This window comes from Palaemon carinicauda, chromosome 3 (assembly GCF_036898095.1).
Source record: "Palaemon carinicauda isolate YSFRI2023 chromosome 3, ASM3689809v2, whole genome shotgun sequence".
Classification (NCBI taxonomy): domain Eukaryota; kingdom Metazoa; phylum Arthropoda; class Malacostraca; order Decapoda; family Palaemonidae; genus Palaemon; species Palaemon carinicauda.
In genome coordinates this window covers 4,187,064-4,203,738 of record NC_090727.1, presented here as the reverse complement: position 1 = coordinate 4,203,738, position 16,675 = coordinate 4,187,064, and the positions used below count along the sequence as shown (strand labels likewise).

General features: G+C 48.6%; 1 long non-coding RNA gene across 1 annotated transcript in view; it reads right to left on the bottom strand.

Annotated features, from left to right (window-relative positions):
* Positions 1–16,299, bottom strand: part of LOC137636687 (uncharacterized) — a 123,145-nt gene extending 106,846 nt beyond the window's left edge. Inside the window, exon 1 of the long non-coding RNA XR_011043190.1 lies at positions 15,893–16,299. This is a non-coding gene — a long non-coding RNA (uncharacterized lncRNA). The remainder of the gene's footprint in view (positions 1–15,892) is intronic.
* Between the last annotated feature and the right edge of the window lie 376 nt (positions 16,300–16,675).

Here is a 16,675-nt window from a genome sequence, read left to right as displayed (position 1 = left end):
GGTTTTAGGGGGCTTTTGAGTACCAAAGACTCGGTCCAGAACCGTGTCTTTGGCCTCTCGAGGAGGAATCTCCGGATCCGAAAATCCGTTAAGGTTCCTCATCAGAGTCAAAACTTGCCAAAAGGCATGCTCCGACTCCTGCGGCTCTCCTCCTGATGGACTAGCAGCAAGGTCTCCAGTCCCCAAAGGCTCTTCTTGGGGGAACTCGTGGACGTTCTCCGCGGGCTTAGCTGGTTCTGGTCTGATCCTCGAAGACGATTTCGGAACCGTCTTGGAGTCCTTCGACTCCCTCCTGGGAGGGATGCAGGATTCCAACAAAGATTGTGGGGGCTCTTCTCCGCCTCCACCCGAGGAGACTTCTCGGCGCGAGGTGGGGTTTCTCCCATTGGTGCAATGGGGGAACGCCTCACCTCACGAGAATCCCCTGAGGACGGAAAACCCTCGTCCACGGGGGATGGAGAGAAAGTCTGGGGAGGGGAGGGAGCCTTCCTCGACGGCTTCCGAGGAACCAGTTTCGCCCTTGGAGAAGTAACCAAGTCGTCCACTCCTCTCTTCCTCTTCAGGGGGGCCGAGATAGCCGCTGATTTGAGGCCTAGTTCAGAGAAAGCGGGCTGAAAGCCTGCGCAACCGCTCTGATCAAGGGCCCAAACCAGGGCAGCTGACTGACAGCAGCGCTGTCAGAAACATCCTCTGGAGGGAAGGGGATCGTAAGATCCCTAGGAGTGGAAACTACAACTGGGTCTGCCTGAAAGGAAGAAGCTGTAGAAGAAAAGATCATGGACCTGTCCGGAGATTTTCCTCCCTCCGTTGGGCGCGCTGTCCTAAGCTTACGGGGGGGGGGGGGATGAAGATGACCTGACGCGTCGTACTGCCGGGTCCTGTGTGGGAACGCGCTGTGGGTCGCGCTGGGCCATTGCCTAGCTCTTGAGGCGATTGCTTGCTCGCGCGCGTGGGCAAGGGCTCGCGGGCGAGCGATGGCGAGCAGGGGAGCGATGGCGCACAGGCGAGCGATGGCGCACAGGCGAGCGATGGCGCACAGGCGAGCGATGGCGCACAGGCGAGCGATGGCGCACAGGCGAGCGATGGCTCGTAGGCGAGCGGTGGCGCGTAGGCGAGGGGGCGCGTTGGTGCGTAGGAGAGTTCGCGCGTGGGCGAACAATGGCGCGCAGGAGAAGGAGCTCGTGGGCGCGCAGGCAACAGGGCGCGTAGGTGACGGGGCACGTGCGCACGTTGGTGAGCGTTCCGGAGACCTCGGATGGAGTGCAGCCACAGGATGTGGCGGGCGCGCAGGAGTGCACTCATCAGGAACAGAAATTCTGGCAGTGGTCGCGTGGGCGCGCGATGGAGACTGCGGGCAATGGCGAGCAGGCGAGGTCTGATGGCGAGTCGGCGATCGTGGAGGAGAGCGCTGGCAAGCAGGAGAGGAAGAAGACTTCTCTTTGGAGCCCTGATCCGAAGATCGAGGGCGAGCAGGCAAGCGTTAGCGCGCTGGCGAGCAGAAGCGCGTTGGCGAGCAGGAGCGCGCTGGCGTGCAGGATATCGCTGACGAGCAGGAGAGCGCTGATGAGCAGGAGACCGAGGGCGTGCATGGCGTGTATCAGGCCGACGGCACGCAGAGGTCTGTTGGCGAGCAGGAGATCGTGGGCGCGTAGTCTCTGGAACTGCTGGGCGAACAGGAGATCGTGGGCGTGCAGGAGAGCGCTGGCGAGATGAGACAGCAACCAGTGAGCGCTTGCGCGCAGGCGAACGTTGGCGCACAGGGGAAACCTGGCGCTTAAGGGACTTACACACAATGTGTGAAAGCCCCTTTTGCCCCGAAGGGACCGGTGCCCGTTTGAAAACGGGATGGGTGGGCGGCCACAGCGCGTCAGCAGCCAGGAAAGGTGAAGGCAGGTCAGCAGGTCTGGCAGACGTAGGGGATCGCGAACGATCTGCGGAGAGGTCCAGGTCCAAGGAAGTAGCAGGAACGGTAGCTGAAAGACGAGGTTCCTCTGCAGGGGACTGCGAGGATGAAGATCCGAAGAGGCGCCTCCTAACACCCTTGTGAGGAGAAGGAAGACCTCGGCAACAAAGAGGAAGGCAAGCCTTCAGTCGGATACGTCCTCTGGGAGCAGCAGGCAAACCATCGGCAGTCCTCCGAAGAGGAGTCTCTGTCAGTGAACTCCCCCGGGGGGCAGAATCACAAGCAGGAGAGACCGTTGGACTTAGTTCCTCCCTCGAAGGATGTTCGGAGGGGGGAGCTAAGCCTTCAGCTACAACAGGAGCAGGGGTTTGAACACTCTCATTGGAAGCGTCTGCCACAACAGCCTCGACAATAGACAGAGGGTCAACCTCTGCTACCGCCGGTGACTGTTTGACAGCTGCTCCCAACCTGATCATGTCAAACAGGGCTTCCTTGGAGGGCGAACCCTGAAGCCCCAAGGAAGCCCAAAGCTGCAAAAGATCATCATTATTTACATCAGGAGAAATAATCAAATCCTCCCCAAGGGGAGGAGGAGGAGCTGCCTCGCTATGGGAGGCAACTCCCTCTCCCAAACCCCGAGATCGGTCAACAACAGTACGGCCTACGCTACCACTCGACGGCCTCTTGCGACCCTCCTCAGCCTTGCTATCCTGTCATCTGATGGAAAGGCTTTGTGGAGATTGGTGTCTAATATCATGCCTAGATATACCAGTCGTTGAGTTGGAAGCAGAGAAGACTTCTCGAGATTTACCATGATCCCTAGATCTTGGCAAAGTCCCAGACGCTTATCTCGGTGTCGAAGAAGGGTCGACTCTGAGTCTGCCAGGATAAGCCAGTCGCCCAGATAACGGAGGAGACGGATGCCGATCCTGTGTGCCCACGAAGATATTAGGGTGAACACTCTGGTGAACACCTGAGGTGCTGTGGAGAGACCGAAATACAGCACCTTGAACTGGTAGATCTTGTTGTCTAGGCTGAATCTCAAGTATTTCCTGGAAGACGGATGGACTGGGATCTGGAATTACGCGTCTTTCAAATCCAGAGTGCACATGAAGTCTTGCGGTCTCACTGCAAGTCTGGCCGTGTCTGCTGTCTCCATGCTGAACAGAGTTTGCTTGACAAACTTGTTCAGAGCTGAGAGGTCGATGACAGGTCTCCAGCCTCCAGACGCCTTCTTTACAAGAAAGAGTCGACTGAAGAAGCCTGGGGAGCCGTCCACGATCTCCTGGAGAGCATCCTTCTTGAGCATGGTCTCGACTTCTGCCCGAAGGGCTAGCCCCTTTATCGATCCCATGGCATAGGAGCTCAACGACACTGGATTCGCTGTCAGGGGAAGAAGAGATGTTATGAATGGGACGCGATATCCTTAGAGATCGTCTAGGAATCGGCCCCGAGTTGCTGCCACCTGTCCACGCAACTTTGTAGGCATCCCCCCACTGGTGGACATGCAGGGGGATTGCCAATCCTAGCGTTTACGGCCTCGGCCGCTCCCTCTAAGATTCTTACCTCACGTGGAGGACTTTCCGCCTTTCTTGTCCTTGACAGAAAAGGGCTGCTGCTTAGACACCTTTGCCTTTGCTGCCGGAGCCTGTCTTGATGTCCTAGACTGAAGAGGCTGCTGATGTTGTTGTTGAGGAGCTGGAGGCTTGTAGGGCCGAGATGTAAAGGCCCTCTGGAGGAGCGAATCGTGATTCGACTTCCTCCACCTCTCAGCTGTCCGTTCCACATCCTTTGGCTCGAACAAACTCTCTCCAAGGATGGAGGAGTGTCTGAGCTTGCCGACATCCACGGCTGGGACTTTCGAGTGGAACCTCTCGGTCACGGCATCATGACGTTTTAGGATCGAGTTTGCCAACAAGTTCGAAACTTGGTGAGCTAAAAACTCGATGAAGCACGTGCCCGAGAGGAGGAAAGTCTCAAGGGCCTTCCTGGTGCTCTCCTTGGACAAGTCCTCGGATCGCAACAGGATGCCCAGAGACCCCAGCCACGAAGTGGCCTGCATAGCATACTTCGCGACCTTCTCCTGGCTTAGGATCTCCGTAGCCGAGAATGTCACCTGCCAGGCGGAGAGTTTCTCGAGAGAAATCACCCTAGAGAGCTCTTCCACAGAGTGGTGGAGGGGAAGAGCTAAACAAGACTCCCCATGATCTCGAAGTACCTCCTCTGTTGTACACGAGGAAGTGGGAGGAGTTTGTTCCCGGCAGAGGAACGGCTGGAGCAAACGAGTTTGGCGAGCTGGTCCTCAACCTTGTCTCTAGCACTCTTCACTCCCTGGGACCAGGGCAGAGCTGCGCTGGCCTTTGGGAGCTTCTGGGTACCATAGACTTGGTCCAGGACCATATCCTTGCCTTCGCAGGGGCGGTCTCGGGGTCCTTGAATCCGTTGAGTTGCCTCATTAGACTCGGGACCTGCCAGAAGGCATGCTCCGACTCGTGCTGCTCTCCTCCTTGTGGACTGGCCGCAAGGTCTCCTATCCCCAGTAGCTCTACTTGGGGAGATACGTGGACGTTCTCCTGGGGTCTCGTTAGCTCTGGTCGAATCCGGGTAGAAAACTTAGGAGCAGTCTTTGAGTCCTTAGGCTCCCTCCTGGGAGGGATACAGGACTCAAGCAAAGAAGTCTGGGGGCTACTCTCCGCGGGAGACGGTTCTCTTCCTCAAGGTGGGGTTCCTCCCATTGGTGCCGTGGGAGAACGCCTCACCTCGCTGGATTCTCCTGAGGACGGAAAGGCTTCGTCCACAGGGGAAGGAGAAAGTGTCTGCGAGGGGGAAAGGGCCTTCCTGACGGACTTCTTGGGAGCCAACTTAACCCTAGGAGAAGTTACCACAAAGTCAACTCCTCTCCTTCTCTTCAACGGGGACACGGGTGTCGTTGGTTTCAGTCCCAGATCAGCGAGGGCCGGCTTCATAGCCTGCACGACCGCTTTGATCAGGGACCCAAACTAAGGCTGGCGGCTGACCGACGCAGTGTTCGCAATACCCGCTGGAGGGAAGGGGATCGGCTGATCCCTAGGAGTGGATACCACGGGGCCTGCCTGAAAAGAACAATGTTGCGTAGACCTCTCCGAAGATTCTTCCTGCTCCTGGACGTGCGCAGCTCTGCGCTTGCGGGGTGGAGATAACGAGGACGAAGATCTGGAAGCACGCGTCCCCGAAGACTCGCACGGTTGGGCGCGCTGCGAAACCCGGCGGGAATCGCTGGCGATGTCGCGCTGGTAGAACCACTCGTTCGCGCGCGGGTGAACGTTGGCGAGCGGAGATGAAGGCGCGGGCGAGAGGGCGCGTGGGCACGCAGGTGAGGGTGCGCGTGGGCGCGCAGGTGAGGGTGTCGCGTGGGCGCGCAGGTGAGGGTGCGCGTGGGCGCGCAGGTGAGGGTGCGCGTGGTTGTAAGGGGGAGCGCTGGCAGTTGGGAGAACGATAGCACGTAGGCGATCGGTGGCGCGTTGGTGAGCGATGGCGCGTTGGCGATCGATGGCGAGTAGCACGAACAGGCGATCGACTACGCACAGGCGAGTTAGCGCGTGGGCGTGTCGGAGACCTGTGGCGATCTGGCGCGTGGGCGCGTAGGAGAGAGCTTGAGCGCAGGCGAGGGATCGCGCGGGCGCGCAGGAGATCGTTGGCGTGCAGTTGCGCGTTCAGAAGGAACCAACTGGGGCGCAGGACCAGAGGGTGAGGATGCACGCAAAGGCGAACGCTCGTGGGCGGGCTCAGGAGACATCTCGTGGGCGGGCTCAGGAGACATCTCGTGGGCGCGCTGCGCAGGAACTCGGGCTGTCTTAGAAGTGCGCACAGGAGAGTGCGCGCGATGGCGTGCAGGCGATGACTGGCGCGTAGGTGAACGTCGGCGAGGAGGCAGAGGGACAATGTCCTTACCTGCGCCCAGATCCGGAGATCGTGGGCGAGCGGGCAAACGTTGGCGCGCATGGCGCGCATCAGGAACAGGGCGCGCAGTTGTACACTGACGAGCAGGAGACCGATGGAGCGCATTGCGCGCAGCAGGAACAGAAATGCGAAATGCGCTGGCGAGCTGGAGAACGCTGGCGCACAGGGGGTCTCTGTAGCACAGGAGAGCGCTGGCGCGCAGGAGGGTGCTGGCGCACAGGAAGGCGCTGGTGCTGTGACGGAGGAGGGAGAAGGTTGTGAACTCAAAGGCAGGAATGCAATCAACTGAGTTGTTTATTAAGGAACACTCTCCTTTATATACAAAACCTCAAGGCGACAGGACATAACATGTTCGAGAGACAGACAATCTTACAGAGCAAAACCGGAGACATGATCATTCAGGTTCTTTTTAGTGTGAGGGAAGAGTGCAGATACAAGCATAATATATACAAAATAATTATGTACAATTGTGTGACACACGGTTGGTACATGGCTCCCCCTCTAAAAATGACAAACTGAACATGTTAAATAGGTGCCCTGAATCTGGAGAGGTAGTAGTGAAAACTGCGCCGATTAGCGGCAGTGAGTGGCTGTAGAAGTCGTTGGTTGGGGTGCGAGCGAGTGGTGGATGATGGTTGGCTGTGTTGCCGCTCCGGCTCGTCACGGGGTAGGCGAGTGTGTCGTACGGCATTCATAGGCGTGTGTGTCCTACGGCATTCATAGGCGTGTCCTACGGCATTCATAGGCGAGTGTGTCCTATGGCATTCATAGGCGTGTCCTACGGCATTCCCGTCAGCTTCGGTTGAAGTTGAATAGGTGTCCTCTTCGTCACGAGTGGAGGCGTTGATGGAGGTTTGAAGGTCATGAAGTGGGTTCACATCACGAGGAGAGCCGTCTGTGGCAGGTTGCAGGCGAGTGATACTGGTCATTTTCCCGAGGGTGAGCGAAGCCCTTTGGTCCCCCAGCGGTTGTTGAGAGAGCTGAAAAGGCATTGCTATACGGGCGGCTGGTGATGGCGAGTACTGCTGCAGAAGGTATGCGTTGACGGGGTCATAGTAACGGTGAGAGGTGGAGGGGGGTAGGCGGGAGGAGCGAGTCACTCCGGGGTCACCAATGTGACGGAGGAGGGAGAAGGTTGTGAACTCAAAGGCAGGAATGCAATCAACTGAGTTATTTATTAAGGAACACTCTCCTTTACAGTGAACCCTCGCTACTTCGCGGTTCGACAATCGCGGATTCACCACTTCGCGGGGTTTTCCCATAACCCATATATATATACATATCGCGGATTTTCCGTAAAAATTCGAAAATACCGCGAAATCTGAAGACAACCAAATACGATATTTTGTTACCTGTAATTCCATTAATACTGTAATTAGTAATATCTGTTCTTACTGATTGTTCATTGCATTACATATGATATATAATTCAGCACAGAAAGAAATAAAACACGAAAAGAGAATGTGATCATACGATAATTCAGTACTGTATACAGTACGTAGTAAAATTAAATCGAACATGAAACGCAAATCAGATGCAGTCATACCATATTAGAATGGTGTGTACTGTAATGGATGTGCTTCTTTTCCATGAATCTTTTGTATGTATACGTACGTAGTACAGTACTGCATCCAATAATATTCTTTGTTGCAAAAATCACATTTCGAATAAGCGTACGAGAGAGAGAGAGAGAGAGAGAGAGAGAGAGAGAGAGAGAGAGAGAGAGAGAGAGAGAGAGAGAGAGAGAGAGGCGTAAAATAGCGTACGTAAAGCTGTATTATTATTATTGTTATTATTATTATTATTGTTGTTGTTGTTAATAAAATTATTATTGTTATTATTATTATCATTATTATTATTATTATTACTGTACAGTATTATTATCATTATTTATTATTATTACGGTATTGTACTTAATCTACGTACGTTCGGTATGCGCGGGGCATCTTCTATGAGTAGGTAACCAACGCATCATAGTACTGTAAGACGGGTTGTGATTGGTTCAAGCGCTGATAGATGACGAATCAGAACTCAAGTTTTGTTATCTAGCCTGTGATTGGTGTTTTGCCCGCATCTCCTACCCGCAGCATCAAAGTTCTCGCGGGGCTGGATCGTTCACTCTCTGTTACCGCGTATCGCTGAGTAGACGTTCTTAAGTGTGTGAATCTGTGCTGTGTGCGACTTTTTTAAGTTGAACTTTTTGTTACTGTAAATCCTACTGTAATGGCTCCCAAGCGTTCTGCTTCTCTTAAGGCTGGTAGTGAGCCTAAACGCCACCAAAGGATGATGACGATAGCTGAGAAGGTTACGCTTCTCGACATGTTAAAAGATGGTAGAAGTTACGCGGCCGCCGGCCGCCATTTTGGCATCAACGAATCTACTGTTCGCTATATCAAGAAGGACAAGGCGAACATTAGAAAGACGGCTGCAATCACCTTTAGCAGATCAGCGAAGCGAGTCGTTACAACGCGTAATAAAACGATCGTACGCATGGAAGGTGCTTTAGCTGTGTGGATTGCCGACTGCCGGAAGAAGAACATAGCGTTGGATACGAACACCATCCAAACAAAGGCTTTGAGCTTATACGAGAATTTTGCTGCAAAGGAACCTAAAGACGACGACGGCAACCATGCTGAAGATGATGATGATGCAGATGATCCTCAACCAGGGACATCCACTGATTCCCAGCCTCAGAAACGTTTTTCCGCAAGCAAAGGATGGTTCGCGAAGTTTCAGAAACGCTTCGCCCTGAAAAGCGTTTCCCTGCATGGGGAGTCTGCTTCCGCTGACACTGCCGCTGCTGAAACTTACGTGAACCAGACGTTCAAGAATATTATCGCCGAAGGTGGATACAAGCCGGAACAAGTCTTTAATATGGATGAGACTGGCTTGCTTTGGAAGAGAATGCCGTCGCGAACTTTCCTGTTCAAAGAGGAAGCCAAAGCCTCTGGCTTTAAAGCATTCAAGGATCGCGTTACCCTCGTGATGTGTGGCAATGCTGCTGGATTTTTGTTAAAGCCGGGGCTTATTTATAAGTCGAAAAATCCTCGCGCTTTGAAAAATAAAAATAAGAATCTCCTTCCCGTGTACTGGATGCATAATCAAAAAGCATGGATTACGAAGATGCTGACCTCCAACTGGTTCCATCAGTGTTTTATCCCGCAAGTCAGCAAATATCTCTTAGAGAAGGGTTTGCCATTCAAGATCCTTCTCCTTATGGATAACGCTGGTGGACACGCAACTGACCTGTCGCATGAGGGCATTCAGGTTGAGTTCCTGCCACCCAACACCACGTCATTAATTCAACCGATGGACCAGGGGGTTATCAGGGCGTTCAAGGCCCTCTACACGAAGAATACCTTGGCGGACCTCGTTGCGTGTGTGGATGCTGCCCAAGATGACGAGGATGAAGATTTTAACTTGAAGGCGTACTGGCGGCAGTACACCATAGCCACGTGCCTGCAGAATATTCAGAAGGCACTTCAAGAGATGAAACCTGCAACCGTGAATGCGAGCTGGAAGAAGTTGTGGCCCGATATTGTTTACGACGACAAGGGATTTACTCCGTCGGAAATCCAACACTCTGCAATACGGAAATCTGTGCAGTTGGCTGCCATAATTGGAGGTAACGGGTTTGGCGACATGACGACTGAAGACGTCGAAGAGTTGTTGGACTGCCATTCCCAGCCCCTAACTGACGCAGACCTCGAAGATCTGACGAAATCGGCAAGTGAGGAAGAGAGTGATACCCAGGAAGAGACCCAAGAAAATGTCGAAGAAACGGGCTTAACATTAGAACGGCTTGCCAAGGCCTGCAACCATGCGAAGGAGTTGAAAGAAATGTTGCAAGAGTGGGACGAGGATATGGTTCGCTCGATGCAATTCTGCAACAAGGTTGATGACATAATGACTCCCTACAAAATGCTCTTGGATCGAAAAAAGAAGCAGCGGCAACAACTTCCGATCACAATGTTCTTCCAGCCTCGCAAAAAAGAGCCAGTTCCTCCTGCTAGTACGCCTTCCGAAGAAATTGAAGTTTCCCAGGAAGAAGTTGAAGAGGTGTCCCAGGAAAAGACACCTCCGTCTGAAGAGACGTAAAATACTATCATTGGCTGCACAGTAGAACACATCATCAGCTTCATCATCATCATTTCTACTGTGCAGCAAATTCATCGCCATCACCATTCAAGTTTTTCTTCAACTTCTTTCGTGGTGAGTACAGTAACAATCTTTATTTTTTACTTTAATATTCTTACTGTACATTCTAAAACTGTATTTGTGCCTGTTTTATAGTTTAGTACTGTACGTACTGTATGCATTAAGTTAAAGGGAAGGTTTTAAAAGTCTACATGTTGTAACCTATCATATTTTTTTTGTTTAAAATTTACATTTACGTACGTAAAACAATCTCTCTCTCTCTCTCTCTCTCTCTCTCTCTCTCTCTCTCTCTCTCTCTCTCTCTCTCTCTCTCTCTCTCTCTCTCTCGTAAATTGTTTTCCTGCTTTGCTACGTACAATACTGTATAATTTATATTTGTAAGGTAACATATTTTGTAAATGCTTTTACTGTAAATACTGTATGTACTGTATCATTATTTATCACTATCATCATGCGCGTTAAATGCCTTGTTTGTTCTGAGCGTGGTTGTTTACTGAGCGTACACGCCGTCGTTTCAGGCGGCGTCATAAAGAAAAACATTTCATTTGGAAGTCCTAAGAAAAATACGTAAACTAAAACATTGGTAATAAACAAATCAACATACAGTACTGTATAATCAATATAATCGATGCAAAAACTAACCTATACATATATGTGTACTGTACACTAAATGAGTTTGTTTCTTCATTATGATCAGAGATGAACGTAAACAAAACATTGGTTGCCATTTTTTATCGTGCTTTTTAGGTGTTTAGGAAACGCATGATATAAAATCGCCTTTAATATTTGTGCCTGTTTTAGTTTAGGGTGCTGTAGTACATGCATTAAGTGTTCTGTACATTAAAGGGTGGTTTGTTAACAGTACTACGTACAAGGGAAGGTTTTAAAAGTCCGAATATACATGTTAAATAAATAGGTAAATATGATGTCACTACTTCGCGGATTTTCACCTATCGCGCCCGCGTCTGGAACCTATCTACCGCGATAAACGAGGGTTCACTGTATATACAAAACCTCAAGGCAACAGGACATAACATGTTCGAGAGACAGACAATGTTACAGAGCAAAACCGGAGACATGATCATTCAGGTTCTTTTTAGTGCGAGGGAAGAGCGCAGATACAAGCATAATATATACAAAATAATTATGTACAATTGTGTGACACACGGTTGGTACAGCGCGCAGGATGGCGCTGGCGAGCAGGAGATCTACGGCGAGACTCAGCAGGAGATCGTCCAGGCGCTGCGAGTCCAGAGGAACCTGTGAGCGCCTGTGCGCTAGCCAAGGAACCTCTTGGACTGCACGCACGCAGGTAAGACCTGGCGCTTGAGGGACTCACCCACATTGTGGGACAAGCCCTCTTGCCCCGAAGGCACCGGTGCCCGTTGGACAACGGGGTGCGTAGGCACCCACTGCGCATCAGTGTCCAGGAACGGAGATGGAAGACTGGAAGGTCTGGCAGGCGTTGGAGATCGCGAACGATCTGCGGAAAGGTCAAGCGATGCAGCTGCAACGGTCTGCTCTCGTCGAGGAGGATCCTCTGCGGGGGACATCGAAGGCGAAGATCCGAAGAAGCGCCTCCTAACTCCCTTGTAAGGAGAAGGAAGGCCTCTACGGCGAAGAGGAGGGCAAGCCTTACGGCGAAGACGACCTCGAGGCACAGCAACACCATCGTCTGTCCTCCGAAGAGGAGTCTCTGTCAGTGCACTTCCCCGAGGGGGAAAGTCACCCGCAGGAAAGACCGTTGGACCCAGCTCCTCCCTCGAAGGATGTTCGGAGGGGGGAACTGAGTCTTCAGCAACATCCGCAACCGCAGCAGGGGTCTGACCGGACCCGTCGGAAGCCTCTGCCACAACAGCATCGACAATAGACAGAGGATCTACCTTTGCTATTTCCAGCGACTGTTTGACAGCTGCACCCAACTGGATCAGGTCAAACAGGGCTTCCCTGGAGGGCGAGCCCTTAAGCCCCAAGGAAGCCCAAAGCTGTAAGAGATCATCGTTAGCAACATGGTCAGCAACAAGATCAATGCCCTCCCACGGAGTAGGAGGGGGAGCTGCCTTACTATGGGAGGCAACGCCCTCTCCCGAACCCCGAGATTGGGAAACAAAAGAAGGGCCTGCGCTACCACTCGCGAGAGACCGATCGAGTGGGAGCTTCGGAGGAGGTTCGGGCGGCAGAAGAAGAGTCCTTGGAACCTTCCTTCTTCAAGGCAGCCCTTGAAGGAGAACGGTCACGCTTAGACTTCTTCTTACGCCGTCGGGCAAACCTCTCCCACTAGGAGGTAGGCCACTCCCTGAACTCACTACAGGTATTATCCCTTTCATACCGTTGACCTCGACACTGCGGACATAAGGAGTGAGGGTCCGTCTCGACCGCCGACATGAACGTTCCACAAGGGCGGTCGGGGAGTCCAGGGCACTTCCGCATGATAGGAAGGAAGGATGAGGCCAACTTCAAGCACACAAGCTGAAAGAAAAAGCAAAATAAAATTAAGGCTGTCAATAATGCGAGGGCGAAGCAGAGACGTCTGCTCATCGCTCGAGCCAAAAGTGAAGTGAAGCAGTTCACCGGTGTGTGAGGGGGGGCGAGGGGTAGCTAGCTACCACTCCCCTACCCCCTTGCTAACTAGCGCGGGGGTAATTAACCCTCGTTAAAATTCTAATGGCTCGTCATTTCATCTACGCCGAAAGTAAAACCCCATGTAAATAGCGTGGTTTGTATTTCTGTTACGGAACAAAGCAAAAATTTACAGCAAATCTTTGGGAGGTCATAACTCAAAAACATCCTTATTCTTACTTACGTACATTTTCCACACTTATTTATTGTTCGATTTTAGAGAAAGATATTATTGAAAAGAAGAATAAAAATGCAAAAATTCTGGTCTGAGGAATTCTAATTGTAAGGTTATTGGAAATTTAAACAATTTTTCAAAGTTTAAAAATAGAAAAAATAAATACCAATAAAATAAAACAAAACGAATATAGAACAAAAATCCTCAGACTAATATTTTCACACTCCAAATAGAACTAAGCATGACAAATAATATGTAATTCAATGCCATATTTTTTGAGAAAAAAATTGAACATCTATATTTTTTCCATTTTTATTCATAAAAAATATATTTATGGTCCAATTCCAATAAAATTTGTAGAGAATCAGCAAAGTAGTAATACAAACAACATATGGGAAAACTATAGAAATCCAATGATACTTCCCAATCTTGGCTTGTATGGCGGACGATCTCCTTAAATAATCCCGTTTTGTGACCTGGGAAGGGGGGGTCCAAGGGCTTACCCCTGGCTAGGGATTGTGACCTGCGAAGAGGGGTCCAAGGGCTTACCCCTGGCTCGGGATTGTGACCTGCGAAGGGGGGTCCAAGGGCTTACCCCTGGCTAGGGATTGTGACCTGCGAAGGGGGGTCAGGGGGATTACCCCAGCTAGGGCCTGTGATCTGAGAAGGTGGGTCCGGGGGGGGGGGGGGGGGGGGGGTGTTACCCCCGGGCTAGGAGTTGTGACCTGGGAACTCCTAGGTTAGGTTAGGTGGGTTTATTACGTTCTGTACCCTCTTACAAATCTAATGTGTTAAATAATCATGCTTCTTCCTGTTTTCGCATACTCAAAATCACAGATTCCTACCCGGGTCCCTCAGTACAACAGTACAACGCCTTATTTTCAGTGAAAAAGTTCAAATTCGTTGTAAGCACATCAGTTCCTGTAGGAATAAGTTTTTTCCTCTTAGAAATGTTGCCCCGTGTTTTCATATACATTTATCGAATATTCAAATAATGTGGGTATTATAAAAGAAAAATGTGTTATCATAGGACCAGGGGGGGGGGGGCATTACTCTGACCCTAGATAAAGGTACATCATTCTACTTTGTGGTTCACAATTAAAGAATGGTGCAATATCAGTTAGGACATTGAGACTCATAATTGAATAGACTTTTGCAAATACACTATTTTGAATACCATATACTACTAGCAGAAACCTCTATTAACAAGGTTACAGATTTTCACAATGAATAACTACTCGTTTTACTCCTTTTGTCATCATAGCACATCATCGTAAGCGTTCTTCAAACCGGTAGTTAAAAAAAACACTGATAAGCGGTGCTTCTGCTAAAAGTGACTTGTTCGAAAAAAAATAAAGGGCACAACGTTTTATAATTTAAATCTCTTTATTTATTTTCAATATAGAAATATGCAATTGCTCTAATTTTATTGATCCTGTTCAAAATAAAAGGTTACAGTAGAAACGTAGATTTGAAATATTTAGTCTAATCATTAGAATTGAAAGCCAAATCCATGTTCCAATAAATGCTGGAGAGCAAAGCTACAATCACCCCTTTGTTAAGTGTGTATTCACCCCTTTAAGTTTGTATAATTAATAATTAACACCAAAATACATGCCCAAGGGGCTAACGTGTGTAGTGAATTATGTTCCGCTTGCCAGAACATAGGAGCAGTGAGATAATGTTTAATCACGAGCGAAGCGAGCATACGGCTGAGTAAAAACCAATAAATCATTAGCTCAATTAAGTAAGAGGTATTTGTAATACAATGATTGAACACTTACAAACAACTCAATCCAAATGGGATGGAAATCCTCAATTTCTATGCATCTGGAAATCCTGGCAAACATAAGCTCATGTTTTGACAGAGTTTCACTACTGTTTTACAGTTTAAAGGCTACTCGTGAATGGCAGGGGCAAGAGACAGTGACATTGCCCTTTCGAGTAGGACAATGCCCTTGAGACTGACCGCATATACATATGATCAGCGCCCAAGCCCCCTCTCCACAAGGATGGTGAGATTGCAGCAACCAAAGGAACTAACGAGTATGAGCGGGAATCAAAACCCAGTCTGGCGTTCACCAGTCATGGACGTTACCACATCGGCCAGCATCGGTTTTGATTACTGTAACTTTTATTATGATTACTGTACTTTTATGACGATGACTGCTGGAAACGGTTTAAAAAAAAGTTAATATAAATATAACCACAATTGGGCAAGTACGCAATATTTTAAGGTGTTTCGAATGGAATTGATGATAATACCTATCGCAAAGACATAGCTTTTCAGTTCTGGTAGTTGACCTACCCTAACTCAATAACTATGGATTTCCGCCAGGAATTATCAAAACCATACAAGTGCTGCAATGTTTTCTACAAACTGTGTATTCCACCATTCTATACTTTTACCAACTTTGTTAGGTGGGGATACTTTAGGCTAAGACATTACCCTTCTATTTCCTTAGAAATCTTGCAGGAAGACAGATTTATTTGGCATAGAAAATGGGAATGAAACTCTGGCATAGAAAATGGGAATGAAACTCGTCTTTTCAATGCGAATAACATCCGACTTTTTTTATAATCTTGCTGCTGGAAAGACGAAAAATTAGCCCTTAATCAAAACCAATTAATTTTCGGTACAAACAGACATCAAAATCGTTCGAAAACTGTAGAAATGGGACGAAAAACACATTCTACCAAAGCTTTTCAGAAAGGAGCATATGTAATCAATCAATAATTTACCTACGTTAGGTTGCTTTCAGATATTCTACAGAAGGCCTAGAGTATTGATCATTCCATCTCATGCTTCAACAATAATTTTAAATCATCACTTTACACCAGTTTTCTATTGTTTCACTTTTTCTCTTACTTAAAAAAAATTTATTTCTTACTAAATACTAGGCTACAGCTTATATTGCAAATGCCAGTATAGAATACATTTACTAGGGTAGAATCACAACAGGTACAATCTATCAACAACCATTAATTATGGTGTTACAGGTAGACATTTTATATGTTAGCGCTTTCTATGTCTGCATTGCATAAAAAAGCAGAAACCCTTAAAGAATTAAAGAAAAATCACTAATCAAATCAAATACCTTATTGACCGTCGCCTTTGCACATGGAGAGTATCAAGTTGTATGGTAGTCTGTATTAAACTGGAGTGTTTATCATAAGCAGGTAGTATTCATTATAACCACCTACAAACTGAGAGTGAGATGAGACATGAGAGTCAGAGTCGACCATTTAAACTTGAGAATATTAGCCTTAACACAAGCCACTTAGGATAATGGAACAAGAGTGACGTCTCACGTGAAGACAGCAGTGATGTAACATCCAGTTAACAGTTACAGAACGCTATTAGTCAGTCTAAGATTATCAGTGTAGTCACAGATTCTCTCATAACTAAATTTATATGTTAAATTCCGAGTCCGAGAATCGAAATTAGAATTATTGTACATTATCCACTCACGATTCGAAAATTTTGTCTTGCCAAGTTGGCAGAGATGCCAGATTCACCAGATACTTAAACAACTAACAAAATCCTTTTCATTTCAATACAATGTCATAAAATTTTTTGTAATTTATTTGAAATATGGTAGATTTCTATAGCATGAGAAACTGCATTATATTAAAAAACGTATAGAATTATAATAAAACCTCTTATATGTGATAATTTGTTTCAACCTTCTTCTTCTCTTGAAAACGTTCTAAACTAAAAAAAACTCATACTATAGTGCCTTTATATGTCATCATTATCATCTCCTCCTACGCCTAGTGACGCAAAGGGCCTCGGTTAGATTTCGCCAGTCTTCTCTATCGTGAGCTTCCTATTCAATACTTCACCATTTATCATATCTTACTTCGCGCTTCACAGTCCT